This window comes from Cherax quadricarinatus, chromosome 51 (genome assembly GCF_038502225.1).
Source record: "Cherax quadricarinatus isolate ZL_2023a chromosome 51, ASM3850222v1, whole genome shotgun sequence".
Taxonomy (NCBI): domain Eukaryota; kingdom Metazoa; phylum Arthropoda; class Malacostraca; order Decapoda; family Parastacidae; genus Cherax; species Cherax quadricarinatus.
In genome coordinates, this window is record NC_091342.1 from 29,341,184 (window position 1) to 29,365,844 (window position 24,661).

Below are 24,661 nucleotides of genomic sequence, written 5' to 3' on the forward strand. Positions count from 1 at the left end.
CTTCTCTCAGAGAAGAACAGTATAATGTGCCTTTTACACTTCAAGAACTGGAGGCAACACTCTCAGCCTGCCCATCATCGGCAGCTGGGCCCGACACCATTCATATTCGTATGCTACAACATTTACATCAGTCAGCCCTTGCAGTCCTATTATGCCTTTTCAATCTTATTTGGTCACAAGGAGTTCTTCCACAGCTGTGTAAATCTGCCATTGTTCTCCCTTTCCACAAACCAGGCACTACGGGACATGAAGCCTCCCACTGTCGTCCCATTGCTCTTACCAGTGCAGTTTGGAAAGTGATGGAACGCCTGGTAAATAGACGTTTAGTGTGGTATTTAGAGAGACACAACAGTCTCTCCACTCGTCAATATGGCTTTCGTAAGGGACGTTCTACCATAGACACCTTACTACGCTTGGATATGTATGTTTGTAATGCCTTTGCGAATAACCACTCAGTTATTGCCATATTTTTTGACCTTGAGAAGGCATATGACACAACTTGGAGGTATAATATTTTGGCCCAAGCCCACTCCTTAGGCCTCCAAGGCAATCTACCATCCTTCCTTAAGAACTTTTTAACTGATAGACATTTCCATGTTCGAGTTAATAATGTGCTCTCCCCGGACTTTATCCAAGCTGAAGGTGTCCCTCAGGGATGTGTTCTGAGCACAACACTTTTTCTCCTTGCTATTAATGATTTAGCCTCTAGTCTTCCATCAAATATTTGGTCATTACTCTATGTTGATGACTTCGCTATTGCCTGTACAGGTGCTGACTGTCACCTCATTACAGTTTCTCTCCAGCATGTGGTCGACCGTGTTTCCAATTGGGCCACCACACATGGGTTTAAATTTTCCAGCACTAAAACCCACCAAATTACTTTCACTAGACGCTCTGTCATCTCTGATCATCCTTTGTACCTCTATGGCTCCCATATCCCTGACCGTGATACAGTCAAGTTTCTGGGCCTCCTCTTTGACCGTAGGTTATCCTGGAAACTTCACATTACCTCTCTGAAGGCAACTTGTCACAGGCGGCTGAATCTTCTTAAAACCCTTGCTCATCTTTCATGGGGAGCTGATTGTCGAACCCTCCTTCGCCTACATTCCACCCTCATTTTATCGAAACTTGATTATGGTGACCAGATCTATTCAGCGGCCTCTCCTGCTACTCTCTCTAGCCTTAACCCCATTCATCACCAAGGATTATGTTTATGCCTTGGTGCTTTTCGCTCTTCCCCTGTTGGGAGCCTCTATGCAGAAGCGAACGTTCCATCCTTATCCGAGCGCCGTGATGCCCATTGCCTTCGCTACTATGTACGCTTTCATGATCTCCGCAATCCTTCCATTTATAGAATGGTCACTGATATTAGTAGACATTCTTTATTTGTTCGCCGCCCCTGTTTACTCCGTCCCTTCTCTCTTCGCCTTCATTCGCTCTTGTCTTCTCTTCAATTACCACCTCTCTATGTTCATGTAGCATCTCACTTTTCCCTACCCCCCTGGGAAGTTCCAGCTGTTCAAGTCTGTTCTTTCTCTCTCCCTTGCCTGAAAACCCAACTGTCTACGGTCGCTTTCTGCTCTCTTTTACTTGACCACTTCCACTCTCATTCTCATGCCATTGTTTTTTATACAGATGGCTCTAAGTCTTCTGACGGTGTAGGATTCGCAGCAGTGTTTCCGGACAGCATCGTACGAGGGCATTTACTATCTTCGGCTAGTATTTTTACTGCTGAATTGTATGCCATCCTTGCAGCACTTATCCGTATTGCATCTATGCCTGTGTCATCATTTGTGGTTCTCTCAGACTTCCTTAGTGCTTTACAGGCTATACAGAAATTTGATACACCTCACCCCTTAGTCCTCCGTATCCAACTTTGGCTACACCGCATCTTTACCAAGCATAAAGATATTGTTTTTTTGTTGGGTCCCTGGTCATGTTGGGATCCTCTCCAAGATACGATACTACGTGCCGCAAAATGCCCTTCTCACACTATACCACTCACTTATTTATCCATACCACATCTATGCTATTTGTGCTTGGGGATCAACTGCAGCAACACACCTAAAGCCAATAATAACCCAACAAAAAGCTGCAGTAAGAATAATCACTAAATCCCATCCCTGGCAACACACACCCCCCACTCTTCATAGATCTAAGCTTGCTCCCAGTTCAGTACATCCACACTTACTACTGTGCAATCTATATCTACAGGGCCTTAAACTCTAATATCAACCTTGACCTAAAATGCTTTCTTGATAGTTGTGACAGAACCCACAGGCATAACACCAGACACAAACATCTCTACGACATTCAATGTATGTCAAAGGCCCTAAAATCTGGAATACCCTACCTGAGAACTCTAGAACTGCAGACACATTCATCACCTTCAAAACTACCATTAGAAAACATCTTATCTCCCTGATACACCCCGTCAACTAACTACACGAATACCACCTGGTGGTTCACACTTACACTCACTCACTCATTTGACCATAAACGGAAATATTAATCTCAGTCTTAAAATAATGAATCCTGTGATACTCCAATACTGAAACTATGTACTGTGCCAAAACAAAAGCATTCACATTGCTAAACTCACAAACTAGTATTTAGTCACTTAGCCATAATACCAACTTACCTCATAATTTGTAATATTTTACAATTAAGAATAAAACTAAGTATGCCCGAAATTCCTAGCCATGCTAAGCGTTCTAGTGGTACACTCTGTAATCACAATTTTACTACATGTAAACCAAACAATAACCAAATTTCTGTAAACTCAGCATTGTAATCCTTATAGAGAATAAACTTTGAATTTGAATTTGAATTTGAATGTTGACGTACAGGGCAATGAACAGGCAGACACTGCTGCGCGGTCAGCAGTACATGACCTACCAGTTTCATATAGAGGTATTCCATTTACGGACTATTTTGCTGCAATATCTTCCCACCTTTACACCTGTTGGCAACAACGTTGGTCTACTATGCTCGGTAACAAACTTCAATCTATTAAACCGAGTATAGGTTACTGGCCGTCTTCTTATCACCAGTGTCGAGGTTGGGAGACTACACTCTCCTCTCTTCGCATTGGCCATACTCATCTTACTCATGGATATCTCATGGAGAGGCGCCTTGCTCCTCTCTGTGAGAATTGCCAGGCTCCATTATCAGTCAGCCACATTCTGTTGGACTGCCCACTTTATCAACGAGCACGCAGAATTTACCTCCATCGTCGTCTTCGCTCCACTGCTCTCTCTTTACCTTCCCTTCTCGCTGATGGACCCACCTTTCATCCGGACTCTCTCATTGACTTTTTGACAACAACTGACTTACTTCACAAATTCTGATACCTTCAGCCCTTTCTACCTCAATCTCTTGCTACCCTCTACCCCCGCACTATCCTCTGCCCCGCTATTTTCTGTAACCTACTGATCATCCCTTCCCCCCTTCTGCCACCCAATACCCTCGCTTCCTTCCCTACCCTGCAGCGCTGTATAGCCCTTGTGGCTTAGCACTTCTTTTTGATCATAATAATAATAATAATTTAAATTGTTAGAAGTGATCAGGGTCCCAGGACCGAAACATTATCTAATAAATATGTCCTAGTGTTTGCTCACACGTCTTTTTTAAACCAATATATCGGTATCAGTTGCCAATGTTTATACCATACAGTCTTGGAACAATGGCATGTTCACGTACCTTATGACTAAAATGGCATGTTCACGTGCCTTATGACTAAAATGGCATGCTCACGTGCCTTATGACTAAAATCGTTGAATCCATTCCTATCATTATGGATTGGCTCGGAAAGCTTCAAAAACTTTCAGTAGTGTAGCTTCAAGTCTCAACATAATGTATTTCCTAATTTGCCGACGGCGGAGAGTCAACTTCAGATGCCTAAGTTATTGCTAATGACACTGAATTTTGCGAGGGTGCAAAACTTACACTACAAGATAACTAAATATAAGTGAGTCATTCCTCGCCCAGCTGCTGGTGAGGGTGGACGTTTGCTACTCCTCTCTGACAGGCGCACAATGGTGGTTGGGGTGCGACGCAGAATTAACACTGTCGGCATAGAATTACTGAGAGGTACAATTAATCAAGATTCGGCGTTGACGTTGTTGCCTCTGATTATTCGAGAGACATATGGGATTGAGGATTGCGACCTTTACGGTGTAGCCTTAAATGGAAACTACAGAATGTTCGTGAAACTGCTGTCATCACAGGTGTATGAGGATCTACTTGCTCATTATCAGGATGTTGCTATCGAGGTTAACGAGGACATCCTGGTAAAGATGGTCGATGTTTCGAGTCAATTTACGTATGTAAAGTTACGCAATGTGCCTTTCGAGGCAAATGAAGCTGACCTACGTAGTGTGTTCGGGAAGTTTGGAACTGAACACGTAGCTCAACAAGGCAAGTGGACGGCAGGGGCTTATGTGGGTTATCCAGAAGGTAGTTTTAGCCTAAAGATGACTCTGAGGCAACCTATACCTTCGTATATGTTCTTAGAGGAATTTAGGACACAAATACTTGTAACTTACGCTGGCCAACGTAGAACTTGTAGACTGTGTGATGGTTATGATCACATAGTGGCTGAATGTGCGCGGCGGAGGACTGGCCAGGGAATACCAAGGAGTGACATTTCGAGGCAAGGACCTACAGTGACTGATCAGAACCGCCAGGATGGACATAGGCGTGGTCGGTTGTGGAGTGAGGAAGTGGAGGAAATGCAACATGAGGTGGAGCATGAGGGTGCAGTGCAGCAATTGAGTGCGTATGCAGAGGATGTGATGCACGAGGCGGACAAGGACGTACCGAATGACGTAGAAATTGACATAGTGCTTGAGACAGTTTTGCAGGAGATGTTCCCTAAATCGGAGGAAGCCTTGACAGAGGTAACGGCAGGAGACCAGGTACCAGGACAAGGGGAAGCATGCGGGTCTGGAGAAAGGAATGTAATGTCGGCTTGGCCAAGTAGTGAGAAGGGGAATGAGGTGATAGAGGTGGAGGTGCACAATGAGGAAGGTCAGGAGACAAGCATGGCGGAAGAGGAAGTGTCGAGGAAGCGGGCAGCTGTCACGTCTGACTCGGATGACGTCCTCACTCCAGCACAAAGACCAGGGAAAAAGGAGGGGATTGAAGGTGTGTGTAGAGGCACAGAGAAAAAGAAACACCAGCAAGGGGTTAGGAGTGGAGGGGGTGGGGTGAGTGCCAAGGACGGTGTGTATGAGGCTACTGGACAGCGGAAAAATGTGGTGGGGAAAAGTGGGTGGAAAATGTAAGCAGGCCTAAGGTGTATGACAATTAATGTTAATGGTTTATGTAAGAGTGGTAAGTGTGTATGGTTGCGAGGACTGCTGTATCATTACAAGGTAGATGTTGCCTTTATACAAGAGCATAACTTGAAAGCAGGAAAATTGCTGGAGGTGGATGGATATAGGGCTTTTGTAATGCCAACGACTCGTTTAAAAGGCGGAGTAGGTGTTTTAATTCGTGAGGCAAGCCCGTTTGTTTTGTAAAGGTTTGAGGGGGGGGGTGAGGGTAGAATAATGAGAGTGGATGGGTGGTGGATGCGTGAACGCGTGTCCTTTGTTGGAGTGTATGCTCTGGTGGAGAACGATGTGAGGGTAAAATCGGCATTTGTAAGGGATGATCTGGTGTATTTCTTGAGAGTGCTGCCCAGGGTTGCATTGATTGGGGGAGATTGAAATTGTATAATACGGAGATTTGATGTGATGCCAGCAGGGGCGGGATATTTTTCAAACGTGTTGCGAGATCTGTGTAGAGATATTGGGGTACGAGATGCATTTTGGGGTGGAATAGGTGAAGTGCAACATACGTATGTAAGGAGGGAATACGCAGCTAGACTGGATAGGATCTATGTAACACAAGGGGTTTCAGTAGAGTCTTTTAACACTATAGAAGCAATTTATTCAGATCACAGGGCAGTGGTGGTGGGGGTGGCATGGGATTCGTTAGTGAAACGGTTTGAAAGCTACTGGAAATTAAACACGCGACTCCTTGAGGATGAGGAAGTGGAGGTGGGATTTGCTTCATTGTGGAGGAAGCTAAGTGAGGAGGCAAAAAGGGTTGATAATGTTGTACGTTGGTGGGACAGTGTGGCCAAGGAGAGGATTTGTAGGTTTTACGTGGGTGAGGGGAAGCGTACAAATCGACTGAAGTATGGATTAACAAATTATTTGGAAAGTAGAATAGGATACTATCATGAGCAAGGAGTGGTGGGAGGAGTATTCCAAACAGAGGCAATAGATGATCTGAAGAGCAGGTTAAGAGAGGTGCAGGAGGAGAGATTTCATGCGGTGCGGGTGCAGGTGGGTGTGGAGGAAGTGCTTTGGGGGGACAAGCCATCAGCATGTGTGTTGAGGAGACAACAGCAGAGGAGGACAGCGACCACAATAGCAGATTTGGAAATGCACACTGAGGTGAAAGGTTTTAGGGAGGGGCAGGTGTTAAAAACAATGGAGGGGATGAGTATGTTCGCGGATGCGTGGTATGGGCATTATTGGAAAAGTAAAGGAGTTAATAGGGAGGATCTTGATGGGGTGTGTGCTGTAGAGCCCGTAGCTCTGGGGAGAAAGGACAGGGAAGCTTTGGGTGGTGAGATTGAAGAGGGGGAGATATGGAGAGCGCTTGTAGACATGTGCAGAGACAAAGCACCAGGTATTGATGGACTACCAAGTGAATTTTACTTAAAACATTGGGATCTGTTAAGGGGTTTTTTAGTAACGCTGTTCAATAGAATGAAAGACGGGGGAGAACTGGGCGAGACGCAAAGTACAGGGGTCATTGTGCTTGTGCCTAAGGGTAAGGGGCAGAGTACACTTAAGGATTACAGGGCAATTACTCTCATGTGTGCGGAATATAAATTGTTCGCGAAGATTTTGGGGAATAGGTTAAAATGTGTAGTGGGACGTGTAGTTTCAAAAGGTCAACTAGGGTTGCCAGGACGGTCGATGGTCATGGGGCACTGAATTCTAAAGGGGTTTGTTGAGAGTTTTGAGGGGATGCAGGAAGTTGGGGGTATGGTGGCGATTGATTGGCAGGGTGCTTATGATCAGGTGGAAAGGGAGGGTTTAAGACAGATCCTTAGCAAACAAGGTTTTGGGGATGAGATTGTGGGGTGGGTTGAAACGTTGTATAAAGGGGCAAAAGCGAGAATTCAGATCAATGGACGTGTGGGAGGTGTGGTGAAAATGGATAGGGGCTTGAGGCAGGGTTGCCCGCTATCACAGTTATTATTTGCATGTGTGCAAGATCCATTTTATAGGTTGGTTGAGACCAGAGTGTGTGGGGGGGAGGGGTCGAGGGAGGGCTTGATTAGGCATCATGTGGTAGGTTATGTGGATGACACGACACTCCTAGTCCGGAAGGGAACAAGATTGAGAGAGCTGGGAGGGGTGGTTGGCATGTTTGGAGGGGCGACAGGCATGATGGTAAACGTTGAGAAAACAAAGATCATGGGGCTAGGGAAGTGGAGAGAGTTGATTGGGGCTGTGATGTGGTGAGAAGGCAGGAAGGGCAGTTATTAATATGTGGCATTTTGTATGGAGCGACCATACGGGAGGCTAGGGAGGAGAATTCGTTGAGAATGGTGGAACGCGTGGAATTCGTTGAGAATGGTGGAACGCGTGGAACATCGGTTGGGGATGTTACGGCCTTATCACTTGACATTATTGCAACGGGCAATTGTTATTAATGTATTGCTGTACAGTAAGGTATGGTATGTAGCAGCAGTTTTTCCATTGCTGAGGGCTGAGATTACTCGTATCCTTAGAAGTGTTTTAAGGTTCTTATGGGGCTCAGGATGTGAATGGATGAAGAAGGAGGTGGTGACTTTGCCGGTGAGGAAGGGAGGTTTAGGTTTGTTGGACCTGGGAAGGAGGGTGAAATGCATTTTCGTCAGGTGGGAGTGGAAAAGATTAGGGGGACAGAGGGGGACATGCATGCAAAGGTTGCATGATATTTTGAGGGGAATGTATGTGGGTGGGGAATGGAGGGAGTGTGAGATTTTGTTGAGGGCACTTTTGTGGGCGCGCGAGCAAGACAAATTAAAGGCGAGGGATTTATATCGAATATTGAGGGTAGAGGAGACGGCCCCAGTTGAGGGGCTGTTCCCGATGTATGCATGGGGCACTATATGGAGTCTGTTCGGTAAACTAAAGCTAGGGCCCAGGGTGCGAGAGATCATGTTTAAATTTTTACACGGGATTTTGCCTACTGGATCAGTCCTCAGAAATAGACGTGTCATAGAGGAGGGTTGGTGTGGGTTATGTGGGGAGTTGGAGACAGCCTATCGCGTGGTATACTTTTGCGATTATTTGGGGAGTGTGAGGGAATGGCTGGGGAAAGCGGTCAGGAGGATAGGAGGAACTGGGGTGTCAGTGTTGAGAGCGCTGAGTCTTGATATAAGGGGGGTGGGGGAGAATGTGGCACGGGGAGTAGCTTATATCATGGTGGATTTCGTGTACATATCGTGGGGAATGAGAGGGGTGGATAATGGGGAGACGAGGAAACGAGTTTTAGTGAGGTTTTTTTGTAGGACAATGAATAGGAATCGGGAAATTTATGGGAGGAGATGGGAGGGAGATTTCACTGAGGGTTACATAAAAAAAAACAATGGTTATAAATGACCATAATTTTTAAAGGGGTGGACCGGTAAGCCAGCGGAAGGCCTCGGTCAGATGACCAAAAGCTCCAAAGGCGGGTCATCATCTGACTAAGACCCGCGTCAGGAAACATTTGTCCTGTTTCCTGACGAACCTTACCTACCCTAACCTAACTGAGGGTTACAAGTCCATCACTGTTGGGGAGTTGCTAGAGTTGTGAGGGGGGGGGAGTGGTTTTAGATTGTTGTGTAAAGCATTCGATAAAAAAGGGGGGGGTACCAAACGGGCTTGCCAAACGAAAGATGTTGGTTTGGTGTGCATGTGCGTGGGTGAGTGATAAGTGCAAGAGAGAACGATTGTGTGTAATTGGGATGTGCATGGGAGTGCTGAGTTCATGCGTTCTTAAAGTTATTTAATATTTGTTAATTAATGCCTTCTGCTGAAGTCTATCGTAGTAGCGTATAAAAGTAGAAGTCTGAGAATGCTGCATGGGACAGCAATAAAGATAGGATTTGACTCCCATTGTAAACTAATTCGGTTTATAATGTATATATATACATATGTATATATAAATAATGTTAGGACAGCAGCTGGCATTTTCACTACTGTAGAGTATTTATTATTTTCAATATAATATGTTCTTAAGTTTAATTTAGTATGGTTAGTTTATAAGTTAAATAAACAACGGTGAAATGCTGTACATTTTGGTGAGCTGGGGTAAATAGGGGGGGGGGGTTATACTGCTTGCATTTTTTGCGGCATGTAATTATTGTGTGTGTATATTGAAATTAGCAGTCGGGAAGGAGTAAGAGGATTCTTTATTTTGTATTACTTGAATAGTTATATTTTGTAGTAATGAATTATGTATATGGCGGTATTCACCTATCAGCTGCATGAAGTGTATATATTTGACATATTACTGCGTATTCCAGTGTATAGAAATTGATGAATTTATATTGTCTGTCGATGTTCTCATACTGTATGCTTTTGTTAATGTATTGTATGTTATAAATAAAATATAAAAAAAAAAATATAAGTGAGGGGACTAAGGCTTTTTAACACTCTTCCTTCCTATAAAACAAAATTAGTGTCATACTCCACACTATCTTGTCAACAGATCCTCTGTAGTCAAGATTCTGGCTGAATTAATTATTGTTAACACTCTCTTGGCAAGAGTTTGTTGGTTTGGTTTATCTGTTTACATGGCAATTCTCTGGAAAAACTGAGGTAACGATGGTTGTTGTTAAATTTAAATCTTTGCTATATTAAACTCTCCTAAATATTAACGTAAGTGCACCTTATCTTATTGAATTATTATAAATTATGTGAATGGTTCTAAGAGTTAGTTGTATTGGTTAATAGCCGAGCAGGGGAGGTCGCTGGCTACGTCACTTGAGGTTGACCGGCTGTGTTACCTGATTTTTAGGTCAGTGTGAGCTTGGAGTTGTGTGAATAAACAGCCAATGTGTGAGTGAGGGATATACCTCTCCAGCAGCTTCAGCCATGTATGTATGCATGTTTAAAAGTATGTATATGTATGCATGAGGGAGATAACAGGATTATTAAGTAGTAAGCAGGGTGAGAGGTAACAGCTGATTTAGGTAAATTAGAGTCGGTAAAGAGCAGACAGCGAGGTGATGGCAGTGTGAGGGTAAACGTAGCTTTTACGTGTCTTATCAGGTGGTAAATTATATTTTCTAGCTGATGAGATCAAGAGATTTTTTGAGAATCTGAGATAAATGTAAATGTGAAAGATACTAAGAAAGAGAGATTTTTTAGTTATTTATTTCTTAACCATTCATAAGTTAAAGATTAGCCAGTGTATTTCACTTATCTTGTTTCCACATTCTAGCGTTATCTTTTAAATACTGTAAATTTATATTCTTCATAGCCACTGTAACCAAAGTGACTCCAGCTCTTTAGGAAAGTAACCTTTAACACTGTCATGGCTAATGAACCCGTTATATCTTTCACTGCTGAAAGGAAACTTTTGAAACTGCCGTAGTTACTGAAGCATTTTATAGAAATTACGACAATTATTTCTGGGTATATTTTTAAGAATCTCTTCGTTAGCGAAGAGAAGCTGAAGTGTCACACTGCAAATATAAACACATACTCGCATACCTTCCACCCCAGGTAGATCTGTTTGTGACTTGAAAAAGCCCACTGTGTGGGCGAAAAGTTGTCAATAAAGGATCACATTATACTGCATATGTGTTTATATTTCCATTGTCTGTATTTTATACCATTTTTTTCCATCTGAAGTGTCACACTTTGTCTGATACAGTTCAGAACAGCAGGACATAGTATCAGAAAGAATTATAAAATATTTAAGTGAATTAAACAGCAGGTGTTTTTCTATTACAGATAATGTATATGATAGATTTGTGATAGAAGAAGAGATTGCTAGTGCTTACATTAAAATTTAACGAGACATGACTTGTGTTGCTAGTTACAAACGTAGGAAAGCAATTAATAATTAAAATAAACAACAATGTAAGAGATATTAGCAACATGGCGTACTTGCCAGGCTTCAGGTCTGCTTAATTCTCATAGTTAATGTTTTTTGTTTAGGTAAGATTCGTCAGGAGCTTTTGGTCATTTGACCGAGGCCTTCCACTGGCTTACCAGTTCACCTCTTTAAAATCTTAAAATTAGTTTCTTGTGCTTATTATATGAATTATTATTGCATAGGTAAATAAGAGATGAGACAATGGGATCCTGGGAAACAAGAATTCCAATATGCGAGACACTGATGTGAAAGATGTAGCAGGGAAGTTTAGAGTATTTGGAACCTTTCTCATACATAAACATTGTAGTAACATAAAGGAACAGCATATGAATGTATAAGAAATGTAAAGTAATACACAAAACGGTACAGTAAGACGCAAAAAAATATGCAGTGACATACAAAAACGCTCAGCAAACCATACCACGGGCGGGGATAGAATCCGCGATCAGTGTGTCTCAAAACTCCAGACCGTCGCGTTAGCCACTGGACCAGCTAGCCACTTTAAGATACGTCCAACTAGGTATATTTCTACACCATAGAAAGGTTAGCATAGGCACAACTGTGACCACAAATGCAAGTTTTTACAGACGAATCTCCAGCTACCGTGGCCGTGACGGTCTGGAGTTTTGAGACACTCTGATCGCGGGTTCTATCCCCGCCCGTGGTATGGTTTGTTTGCAATCGTGTCATTACGATTTCGTGAGTCATGCTCAGCAACGTACAAGAACAGCTCATTAATTTGCAACAACAGTACAGTAACATGCAAAAGCTGAATAATAACGTATAAACAGTTCAGTAAGATGTATGAAGTCGAGTAAAACACAAAAGTACAGTAACATACAGAATATGTAGAACAATCAGTTGCTTCACATAATGTAACAGACGTTGCACGTTGATCATACAGTGTTTTGCGACATACAGTTCACCGTGGTTAATACTGAGCTCAGATCTCAGAGTATCTGTGACTTGTGTATCACAGCTCATATACTGCAGCAGATAGGTTATAAGAATCTATCAAAAATAATGAGGGAGGCGTCCAATGAAGTTAGTGAAAAATAATGGAGATAAAATGGAAACCGCAACATATTTTAGGCTTGTAGATGGTAACGATCCAGGAAGGTACCTCATGTCGGTGGAGAATGAAACAAAAACCAGTTAAAGGTTTTGTATGCTGGCAAGATATCGCCCTTTTCTAGATATTTGTGGGACATCACCGTCGTCACTCTGTGGAATATCACTCCCTTAACTAAGTTTGCTGGACAACAACTTCCGTAGGGTTTTTGGCGCACTCGCCCTCTTCTGTCTTTTCTTGAAGTATACTATGTTTGTGGGACATCACCCTCTTCACTATCTTTACCTAATAAATTATACTGTTAGTATAATCTATCACTTATCACTAAGAAGAGACGTGCGAACATCATGAGATAAACCGTGAGTGTCTTGACGCTTCTCACATCCAGGTCACAAATTCACCACTCTTCCCTTCATAGTTTTTCCTTACATTTCTCTGATTTTTTTTCCCCTTGGTCTCTTGTAACTGACTTTTCTTATACGTCAGAGAGGACAAATAACTCGTCGTGTGCACTTTGTCTTCTGCTGTCACCTGTGGTTCACGTGACACCAAATGTGGTTCACGCGACTCCACCTGTGGTTCACGCGACTCCACCTGTGGTTCACGCGACTCCACCTGTGGTTCACGCGACTCCACCTGTGGTTCACGCGACTCCACCTGTGGTTCACGCGACTCCACCTGTGGTTCACGCGACTCCACCTGTGGTTCACGCGACTCCACCTGTGGTTCACGCGACTCCACCTGTGGTTCACGCGACTCCACCTGTGGTTCACGCGACTCCACCTGTGGTTCACGCGACTCCACCTGTGGTTCACGCGACTCCACCTGTGGTTCACGCGACTCCACCTGTGGTTCACGCGACTCCACCTGTGGTTCACGCGACTCCACCTGTGGTTCACGCGACTCCACCTGTGGTTCACGCGACTCCACCTGTGGTTCACGCGACTCCACCTGTGGTTCACGCGACTCCACCTGTGGTTCACGCGACTCCACCTGTGGTTCACGCGACTCCACCTGTGGTTCACGCGACTCCACCTGTGGTTCACGCGACTCCACCTGTGGTTCACGCGACTCCACCTGTGGTTCACGCGACTCCACCTGTGGTTCACGCGACTCCACCTGTGGTTCACGCGACTCCACCTGTGGTTCACGCGACTCCACCTGTGGTTCACGCGACTCCACCTGTGGTTCACGCGACTCCACCTGTGGTTCACGCGACTCCACCTGTGGTTCACGCGACTCCACCTGTGGTTCACGCGACTCCACCTGTGGTTCACGCGACTCCACCTGTGGTTCACGCGACTCCACCTGTGGTTCACGCGACTCCACCTGTGGTTTACAATTCATTTTCACTTCAAGTTAACTTTACAGTTTCATCTGTTGATCACCTTACAACAGCAACTTAGACCTTTAGCTGCAGTTGATAACACACCTTAAATATTCCACTTGTAGTTACTTATCTTACAAGTAACCGTACAGTTTAAATAGCTTACAGAGCGCCCTCGTGACTTTGTTCCTGCAACTGATTTCGCCAATCCTCGAAACTGTTCTCATATGCTGCACTTCTGCTGACTAGTATACCTGGAATATACCTAGAGAGAGTTCCGGGGGTCAACGCCCCCGTGGCCCGGTCTGTGACCAGGCCTCATGGTGGATCAGGGCCTGATCAACCAGGCTGTTACTGATGACCGCACATAATCCAACGTATGAACCACAGTCCGGCTGGTCAGGTACTGACTTTAGGTGCCTATCCAGTGCCTGCTTGAAGACATCCAGGGGTCTGTTGGTAATCCCCCTTATGTATGCTGGGAGGTAGTTGAGCAGTCTTGGGCCCCTGACACTTATTGTGTTGTCTCTTATCGTGCTAGTGGCACCCCTGCTTTTCATTGGGGGGATGTTGCATCGTCTGCCGAGTCTTCTGCTTTCGCTGGGAGTGATTTTTGTGTGCAAGCTTGGTACTAATCCCTCTAGGATTTTCCAAGTATATATAATCTTGTATCTCTCCCGCCTGTGTTCTAGGGAGTACAGGTTGAGGAACTTCAAGCGTTCCCATTAATTGCGGTGTTTTATCGCAGTTTTGCGTGCCGTGAAGGTTCTCTGTACATTTTTTAGGAGTAAATAGGGACAGGAAATTTGAAAGGCAGGAAGGGTGATAGAGAGGGAGGGGGGAGTTAAAAACGAAAATGCCCAGTAATGACATAAAAATTATTTTTTAGTTCCAGAGCAGTTAGGAAGTGGCTGGATCCGGATGAAATGACAGCAGCAGTCTGCTAGCGCTGTGTCTTCAGGTATGAGTGTTACTGGGTCCAAGAAGCTAGTCTGTAAAAAGTCATCGTTTGGGAGGAAGAGGAGAGGCCTGGAGCTGAGAGTTCCCCCTGTAATCACAACTTGGTAAGTACACAGACAAATACCTGTAGATAGGCACCGTGTTAAGGAAATAAGAGGAAACATTAACGGGCCGCATAAAGACTATGGATTAGGTAATAAGCATCTAATATAGATATCTGAGGGTAATCATTGATTAATCTCCGATGTTGGTAATTTTGAGCTCTTTCAAGATATTAAGTACTCTACATGGGTCGTACAGCACATGGACATCAGAGGATGCAAAGGGTGATTACTTTTAGGTGAGTGAGTGGGGCTGGTTTGATGCGAGTGCATGGAATGGAGGGTGTTGGTAAGTAAGTATAGGAAGGTGTTGTGTAGATTGATGGATCCGGGTCTTCCCGAAGATGAGTGGATGCTCTGTCTCTTGTGGGTTTTGAGGTACAGGTGTTGGCCTTCATGCATGCACTGAGGCACCATGGGCTGGGATCAAGTGATACGGAGGATGGCTCTCTCAAACACGTCTAGTTTAGTCAGTTCTTGAAGAGTAGATGTTCTATGGTTCAATGAAAGTGGAAATGCAGCTTCATTGATCCGTTTGTTTAATTGAGAAAAAAATATATTTTGTTGCATAAGACCTATCTAGGGGAACGAAGGGAGGAGGAGAGGGTGCCTTGATAATTGTGAAAGGATTTTGATCTAAGGGACTGAAGTTTACCTCCACTTCGATGAAGTATGTAAAGGGGTTCATCGCTCGAGCGGTAGCGTCTTCTGCTTACATCTAAAGGATTTGAGTTAAGATAAGATTTCGTTCAGATTTTTAACCCCGGAGGGTTAGCCACCTAGGATAACCCAAGAAAGTCAGTGCGTCATCGAGGACTGTCGAACTTATTTCCATTGGGGTCCTCAATCTTGTCCCCCAGGATGCGACCCACACCAGTCGACTAACACCCAGGTACCTACTTGCTGCTAGGTGAACAGGACAACAAGTGTAAGGAAACGTGTCAAAATGTTTTCACCTGCCGGGAATCGAACCCGTGCCCTCCGTTTGTGAATCGGAAGCTTTAGCCACCAGGCCACCGGGCCTGGTTCCTGGAGTTTACCTGGAGAGAGTTCCGGGGGTCAACGCCCCCGCGGCCCGGTCTGTGACCAGACCTGGTGGATCAGAGCCTGATCAACCAGGCTGTTACTACTGGCTGCACGCAATCCAATGTACGAGCCACAGCCCGGCTGGTCAGGTACCGACTTCAGGTGCTCGTCCAGTGCCTGCTTGAAGACAGCCAGGCCTCAGTTCAAGGGAAAATGCTGGACTTTTGTTTCCTTGCACACACTACCTCTGTTCACCTAGCAGTAAGTAGGTACCTGAGTGTTAGTCGACCGGTGAGTTGCATCCTGGGTGAAAATACTGAAGGATCCCAATGGAAATAAGAGGGTGTTAGTCGACTGGTGTGGGTCGCATCCTGGGGGACAAGATTAAGGACCCCAATGGAAATAAGTTAGACAGTCCTCGATGACGCACTGACTTTCTTGGGTTATCCTGGGTGGCTAACCCTCCGGGGTTAAAAATCCGAACGAAATCTTATCTTATCTTCGATGATGCACTGACTTTCTTGGGTTATCCCGGGTGGCTAACCTTCCGGGTTAAAAATTCCATGCATTCTAAGGGGTTTCTTTGTGGTGGACAATATTTTATTACATGTAAACTACACATTGTACTGTACAAGAAAATAAAGGATTTGATTTGAACTTATCATATCTTTAAGAATTCTTTAGTTGTACATGAATAAAAGTTTTCTATTGTCTATAACAGAAAATGATGACTTTATGATTAAGCGGAGACACCGAAATTTATATACTTCGTGTTTTTGACAAAACGTGATTAAGTGATGCCTCTAAAGCCCCCTAATTCAAGGAAGAAGAGCTGCTCCTACTCTTTGGATCAAGTATGATTACCTTCCATTCCTCAGGCACTGTATAGTCACTAAGGAAAGTAATTTTTATTGCTTTATTGGGCCATCCCACTCTTACATCTACCCTTTAAAACTCTCGCTCATATCAGGGAACGGGTGGGGTTTAAGACCAAGGCAAGCGAGTGATAAGACTCTCAGGCCAGTTCGTTAACCACTGGTCCAGGTGGCCTTTGAGTTTTCTCTCTCTCTTACCAATGGTTCAACCCTCACCCATTCCGTGATTTGTTTGCAGTCGTGTTACCCATGACAGGACGCACCCTGTGCACCTTCGCCCACTTCGTGGGTCAGTCTCTGACTCGTCGAAGAGGACCTTGGCCACACTCCTGACGACCGCACTACAGGTGAAATTGTCCAACTTCTTGAGAACCAATGACGCTTTAATCGTCTACTTAGGATGGAGTATACACAATCTGGAGTATATCTGGAGAGGGAGTATACCTGGAGTTTACCTGGAGAGAGTTCCGGGGGTCAACGCCCCCTCGGCCCGGTCTGTGACCAGGCCTCCTGGTGGATCAGAGCCTGATCAACCAGGCTGTTACTGCTGGCTGCACGCAATCCAATGTACGAGCCACAGCCAGGCTGGTTAGGTACCAACTTCAGGTGTTTGTCCAGTGCCTACTTGAAGACAACCAGGGGTCTATTGGTAATCCCCCTTATGTATGCTGGGAGGAAGTTGAACAGTCTTAGGCCCCTGACACTTATTGTATTGTCTCATAATGTGCTAGTGACACCCCTGTTTTTCATTGGAGGGATGTTGCATCGTCTGCCGAGTCTTTTTCTTTCGTTGTGAGTGATTTTCGTGTGCAAGTTCGGTACTAGTCCCTCTAGGATTTTCCAGGTGTATATAATCATGCATCTCTCCCGCCTGCGTTCCAGGGAGTACAGGTTCAGGAAATTCAAGCGCTCCCAGTAATTGAGGTTTTTTTTCATCTCCGTTATGCGTGCCGTGAAGGTTCTCTGTACATTTTCTAGGTCAGCAATTTCACCTGCCTTGAAAGATGCTGTTAGTGTGCAGCAATATTCCAGCCTAGATAGAACAAGTGACCTGAAGAGTGTCATCATGGGCTTGGCATCCCTAGTTTTGAAGGTTCTCATTATCCATCCTGTCATTTTTCTAGCGGATGCGATTGATACAATATTATGGTCCTTGAAGGTGAGATCCTCCGACATGATCACTCCCAGGTCTTTGACGTTGGTTTTTCGCTCTATTTTGTGAAAGGAATTTGTTTTGTACTCTGATGAAGTTTTAATTTCCTCATGTTTACCATATAGGAGTAATTGAAATTTCTCATCGTTGAACTTCATATTGTTTTCTGCAGCCCACTGAAAAATTTGGTTGATGTCTGCCTGGAGCCTTGCAGTGTCTGCAATGGAAGACACTGCCATGCAGATTCGGGTGTCATCTGCGAAGGAAGACACGGTGCTGTGGCTGACATCCTTGTCTGTTAGATATGAGGATGAGAAACAAGATGGGAGCGAGTACTGTGCTTTGTGGAACAGAGCTTTTCACCGTAGCCACCTCAGATTTTACTCTGTTGACTACTACTCTTTGTGTTCTGTTTGTGAGGAAATTATAGATCCATCTACCAACCTTTCCTGTTATTCCTTTAGCACGCATTTTGTGCACTATTACACCATGGTCACACTTGTTGAAGGCTTTTGCAAAGTCTGTATTTATTACATCTGCATTCTTTTTGTCTTCTAGTGCATCTAGGATCTTGTCGTAGTGATCCAGTAGCTGAGACACAGGAGCGACCTGCTCTAAACCCATGTTGCCATGAGTTGTGTAACTGATGGGTATCTAGATGGGTGGCGATCTTGCTTCTTAGGACCCTTTCAAAGATTTTTATGATATGGGATGTTAGTGCTATCGGTCTGTAGTTCTTTGCTATTGCTTTACTGCCTCCTTTGTGGAGTGGGGCTATGTCTGTTGTTTTTAGTAACTGTGTGACGACCCCTGTGTCCATGCTCCCTCACCATAGGATGGTAAAAGCTCGTGATAGGGGCTTCTTGCAGTTCTTGATGAACACTGAGTTCCATGAGTCTGGCCCTGGGGCAGAGTGCATGGGCATGTCATTTATCGCCTGTTCGAAGTCCATCCCATGGCCCAGTCTGTGACCAGGTCTCGTGGTGGATCTGGGCCTGATCAAGCAGGCTGTTACTTCTGGTCGCATGTAAACCGACGTACGAGCGTACGTAAACCGACGTACTGAATTTAGGTGCCTGTGTAGCACCTTCTTGAAGACAGCCAGGGGTTTACTGGTAATCCCCCTTATGTATGTTAGGAGGCATTTGAGCAGTCTTGAGCTCCTGACACTTATTGTGTTCTCTCTTATTGTACTTGTGGAGCCCCTGCTTTTCATTTGGGGGATGTTGCACCATCTGGTGGCCTGGTGGCTAAAGTTCTTGCTTCACATACGGAGGGCCCAGGTTCGATTTTCTGCGGGTGGAAACATTTCGACGCGTTTCCTTACACCTGTTGCCCTGTTCACCTAGCAGCAAATAGGTACCTGGGTGTTAGTCGACTGGTGTGGGTCGCATCCTGGTTGACAAGATTGAGGACCCCAATGGAAATAAGTTAGACAGATGAGGCACTGACTTGGGTTATTCTGGGTCGCTAACCCTCCGGGGTTAAAAATCCGAAGAAAATCTTATCTTTTGCTCTTGTAGGGAGTGATTTTCGTGTGCAGATCTGGTACTAATCCCTCTAGGATTTTCCAAGTGTATATTATCATGCATCTTTCTCGCCTGCATTCCAGGGAATACATGTCAAGGTGTCAGTGTTACTGGCGTCCCGACATACAAAGGAACTTCAACCATTCCGAATTTTAAATTAATTTTTGCTTTTAATTAATTTTTGTTATACGATTTTGTCATACTTTTAATGTTAAAGTTGGCATTAAATGTGGCAATACCGTAAAACAAAAATTGATTAAAAATTCTCCCAAGGAATCAGTAGGTTGTGTATACACAACCTACTGGCAAGTCTCTTGAGACCAGAGTTAAACAACAAAAATATGGATGAATGGTTCACAGAACCGACACGTTGATAAATTAGACACATGTACAACTCTTGGGTATCTTTATTAAGGAAACGTTTCGCCACACAGTGGCTTCATCAGTCCATACACAGGAGAAGCTTGAAGAACAGGAAGAGAATGAGGTAATCAGTCCCTCAACCTTGAGTCGATGTGGTCAGTCCATCAATCTTGAATAGAGTACGGCATATGAGCGAAGAAGCAGCTTAGAGCTGTAGGCAGGAGAGGTGACACCACCTACGACTGCTGCACCTCTCCTGCCTACGGTTTATAAGCTCCTTCTTCGCTCATATGCCGTACTCTATTCAAGATTGATGGACTGACCACATCGACTCAAGGTTGAGGGACTGATTACCTCATTCTCCTCCTGTTCAAGTTTCTCCTACGTACGGACTGATGAAGCCAATGTGTGGCGAAACGTTTCCACAATAAAGATACCCAAGAGTTGCACATGTGTCTAATTTATCAAAATACGAATTCTCTGCATAATATTCACCAGACATTTCCAATGCTTCCATCCTCTTCACTGTAATGTTTAAAACTCTTGCTTTACACCTATATAGGTGTATATATTGCAGTTGCATTAAGGGAAAATTTTCTTGTATAATATCGTCTTGTTTTAGATACGAATCTTTTTAATTAATTCTGTCTGTTCATTTGAAACAATTGCTATAGAAACACTAAGAAAAACATGGGAAAAATAGAGGCACAATACCGTGACTGGAACAATACACAAATAACCCGCACATAGAATGAAATTAATGACGACGCTTCGGTCCGATTTGGACCATTAACTGGTTAATGGTCCAAATCGGACCGAAACGTTGTCACAAGTTTCATTCTATGTGTGGGTATTTGTGTAAACTAGATATAGTAGTGTTTTTACTACTACTATTGGTACTACTACTACTATTGCTACTACTATTGCTGCTACTACTACTACTACTGCTGCTACTACTACTACTGCTGCTACTGCTACTACTGCTGCTGCTACTACTATTGCTGCTACTACTACTATTGCTGCTACTACTACTATTGCTGCTACTACTACTATTGCTGCTGCTACTACTACTATTGCTGCTACTACTATTGCTACTACTACTATTGCTACTACTGCTACTATTGCTGCTACTACTACTACTATTGCTGCTACTATTGCTGCTACTACTACTACTATTGCTACTACTATTGCTGCTACTACTACTACTATTGCTACTACTACTATTGCTACTACTACTATTGCTACTACTATTGCTACTACTATTGCTACTACTACTACTATTGCTACTACTACTACTATTGCTGCTGCTGCTGCTACTACTATTGCTGCTGCTGCTGCTACTACTACTATTGCTGCTGCTGCTGCTGCTACTACTATTGCTGCTGCTGCTGCTGCTACTACTACTATTGCTGCTGCTGCTACTACTACTACTATTGCTACTATTGCTGCTACTACTATTGCTGCTACTACTATTGCTGCTACTACTGCTATTGCTGCTACTACTACTATTGCTGCTGCTACTACTATTGCTGCTGCTACTACTATTGCTGCTGCTGCTACTACTATTGCTGCTGCTGCTGCTACTACTATTGCTGCTACTATTACTACTGTTGCTACTATTACTACTGTTGCTACTATTACTACTATTGCTAATACTATTACTACTATTGCTAATACTACTACTACTGCTAATACTACTACTATTGCTAACACTACTACTATTGCTAACACTACTACTATTGCTAACACTACTACTATTGCTAGTGCTACTATTGGTACTGCTACTATTGGTACTGCTACTATTGGTACTGCTACTATTGGTACTGCTATTATTGGTACTGCTACTATTGGTACTGCTACTATTGCTAATACTATTACTAATACTACTACTACTGCTAATACTACTACTACTGCTAATACTACTACTACTGCTAACACTACTACTACTACTGCTAACACTACTACTACTATTGCTAACACTACTACTACTATTGCTAACACTACTACTATTGCTAACACTACTACTATTGCTAATACTACTACTATTGCTAATACTACTACTGTTGCTAATACTGCTACTACTGTTGCTAATACTGCTACTACTGTTGCTAATACTGCTACTACTATTGCTAATACTGCTACTACTATTGCTAATACTGCTACTACTATTGCTAATACTGCTACTACTATTGCTAATACTGCTACTACTATTGCTAATACTACTACTATTGCTAATACTACTACTGTTGCTAATACTGCTACTACTGTTGCTAATACTGCTACTACTGTTGCTAATACTGCTACTACTGTTGCTAATACTGCTACTACTATTGCTAATACTGCTACTACTATTGCTAATACTGCTACTACTATTGCTAATACTGCTACTACTATTGCGAATACTACTACTACTATTGCGAATACTACTACTACTATTGCGAATACTACTACTACTATTGCGAATACTACTACTACTATTGCGAATACTACTACTACTATTGCGAATACTACTACTATTTCGAATACTACTACTATTGCGAATACTACTACTACTATTGCGAATACTACTACTACTATTGCGAATACTACTACTATTGCTAATACTATTGCTAATACTATTGCTACCACTATTGATACTACTGTTACTACTATTGCTACTACTATTGCTGCTACTACTATCGCTACTATTGTTACTACTACTATCGCTACTATTGTTACTACTGCTATTGTTACTACTATTGCTACTATCGCTATTGTTACTACTATTGCTACTACTATCGTTACTACTATTGCTACTACTATCGCTACTACTATTGCTACTAATACTATTGCTACTACAATCGCTACTATTGTTACTACTATTGCTACTACTACAATCGCTATTATTACTACTACAATCGCTACTATTGTTACTACTACTATTGCTAATACTACTATTGCTACTACTATTGCTAATACTACTATTGCTACTACTATTGCTAATACTACTATTGCTACTACTATTGCTAATAATATTGCTACTATTCCTAATACTATACTACTACTATTGCTGCTACTATTGTTACTACTACTATTGCTGCTACTATTGCTAATACTACTACTGCAACTACTATTACTATATTACTCTATTACTGCAACTATTACTATATTACTATTAATACTACTATTACTATATTACTATTAATACTACTATTACTACTATTAAATATACAAAACTTCAGGAAAGGGGAGAGTGAGATAGGGAAGGAGGCATAGTGGGAAGGAGAGATTAAGGGAAAGGCGGGAGGGGAGTAGAGGTGAAGGGAACAGGGGAGGAAGGGAAGTAGAGGCGAGGAAGGTAAGAGGCAAGGAAGGGAAGTAGAGGCGAGGAAGGTAAGAGGCAAGGAAGGGAAGTAGAGGCGAGGAAGGGAAGTAGAGGCGAGGAAGGTAAGAGGCAAGGAAGGGAAGTAGAGGCGAGGAAGGTAAGAGGCAAGGAAGGGAAGTAGAGGTGAGGAAGGGAGTAAAGAACGTCCTCTGCTTTACTGTCTGGTGACAACCTGGAACGCGGGCGCCAAACTTTCATACATTTCGTCTGGACTCTATTGTTGTGGAACAAAGCACTGTGTATTTTATTTACGGATTTTTATTTTTATTGAGGACCCGTCAGATATTTAATTCGCAGCTCAATGGGGAGAACAGGAAAGTTGGGAGAGCGCAGGACAAGCGCTTATTTCTGAAACTTTTCTCTCCTTTGTCCAGACATGGCACAGTCCCGAAGTTGATGTGGACAGATTTTGCTGATCGGTGGTAAATATAAAAGCAAAGAGTTATGTACAACTTTCATCATTCACTCCGTCACTGTCTTGCCAAAGGCACGCTTACACTACAGTTAAAACTGCAACGTCAACACCACCCCTTCAGAGCACAGGCACTGTACTTCCCACCTCCAGGACTCGAAGGAAACCGGCAGACCGGACTCGAGTCCTGGAGGTGGGAAGTAAAGTGCCTGCACTCTGAAGGAGAGGGTGTTAATGTTGTAGTTTAACTGTAGTGTAAGCGTGCCTTTCGCAAGACAGTGATGGAGTGAATGATGACGGAAAGTGTTTCTTATTTTTCGGTCACCCTGCCTTTGTGGGAAACGGCCGATGTGATATATATATATATATATATATATATATATATATATATATATATATATATATATATATATATATATATATATATATATATATATATATATATATATATATATATATGCAAGGAATTAGCAAGAGCAGGCGAAATATACACAAACACTGATCTCTGGCTGGAGGAGACTCGAACCTACGAACCTTGGAACAAGGTACGCAGTGCTATACCAATCTCACCAAGGTATTGGTCCAGTGTGGTGAGATTGGTATAGCACTGCGTACCTTGTTCCGAGGTTCGTAGGTTCGAATCTCCTCCAGCCAGAGATCAGTGTTCATATATATATATATATATATATGTGGTATATAGGTATAGCACTATATATATATAGGTTCGAATATATATATATATAATGTATATATATATATATAAATATATATATATATATATATATATATATATATATATATATATAATGTATATATATATATATATATATCCAATAAAAACACTGCAAATTGTGGGATCAGTAATCTAGGAAAAGTTGGTAAAAGGGCTTCATGGAAAAAATATTTGGATTTCTTCTTGAAGCCATTTGAATATTGCACCTCTTACCTCCCATTTTGTTTTACCAGTAAGTATATGTAATTACATAATATGATACACAAGGCTTAAAAGATGTAGTTATGGTACACAAATGGCATATATGGTACATAAGGTTTGAGGGATTCATTTCAAGTACATATTCGTGTGTGTTTGTCAAAGACTACAATGTGAAAATCTTATCCAGCTTCTCAGAGCTGGGCCGCATACCCAGGATACAGCAGGCATTACCCCTCAAAACAGCAGTGCCGAGTCTCTGGAATAGAAAACTAGCCACTCTGGGATCCATAGTTGCCCTGAGGAGTCTTTTGCCTGGCTTCTTAAGGAACTTTGTTGCGCTTTTTCCCCACGAGTCAGAATCTTTGGGAACATACATACAGTGCTAGTCACGGCATTATGC

General features: G+C 43.2%; 1 long non-coding RNA gene across 1 annotated transcript in view; it reads left to right on the forward strand.

The window, feature by feature from the left end:
• The first annotated feature begins 10,002 nt into the window (after nucleotides 1-10,002).
• The window catches only part of LOC128694745 (uncharacterized), a 73,026-nt gene continuing 58,367 nt past the window's right edge, over nucleotides 10,003-24,661 (forward strand). The window contains exons 1-2 of the long non-coding RNA XR_008407893.2: nucleotides 10,003-10,138; nucleotides 14,434-14,608. This is a non-coding gene — a long non-coding RNA (uncharacterized lncRNA). The remainder of the gene's footprint in view (nucleotides 10,139-14,433; nucleotides 14,609-24,661) is intronic.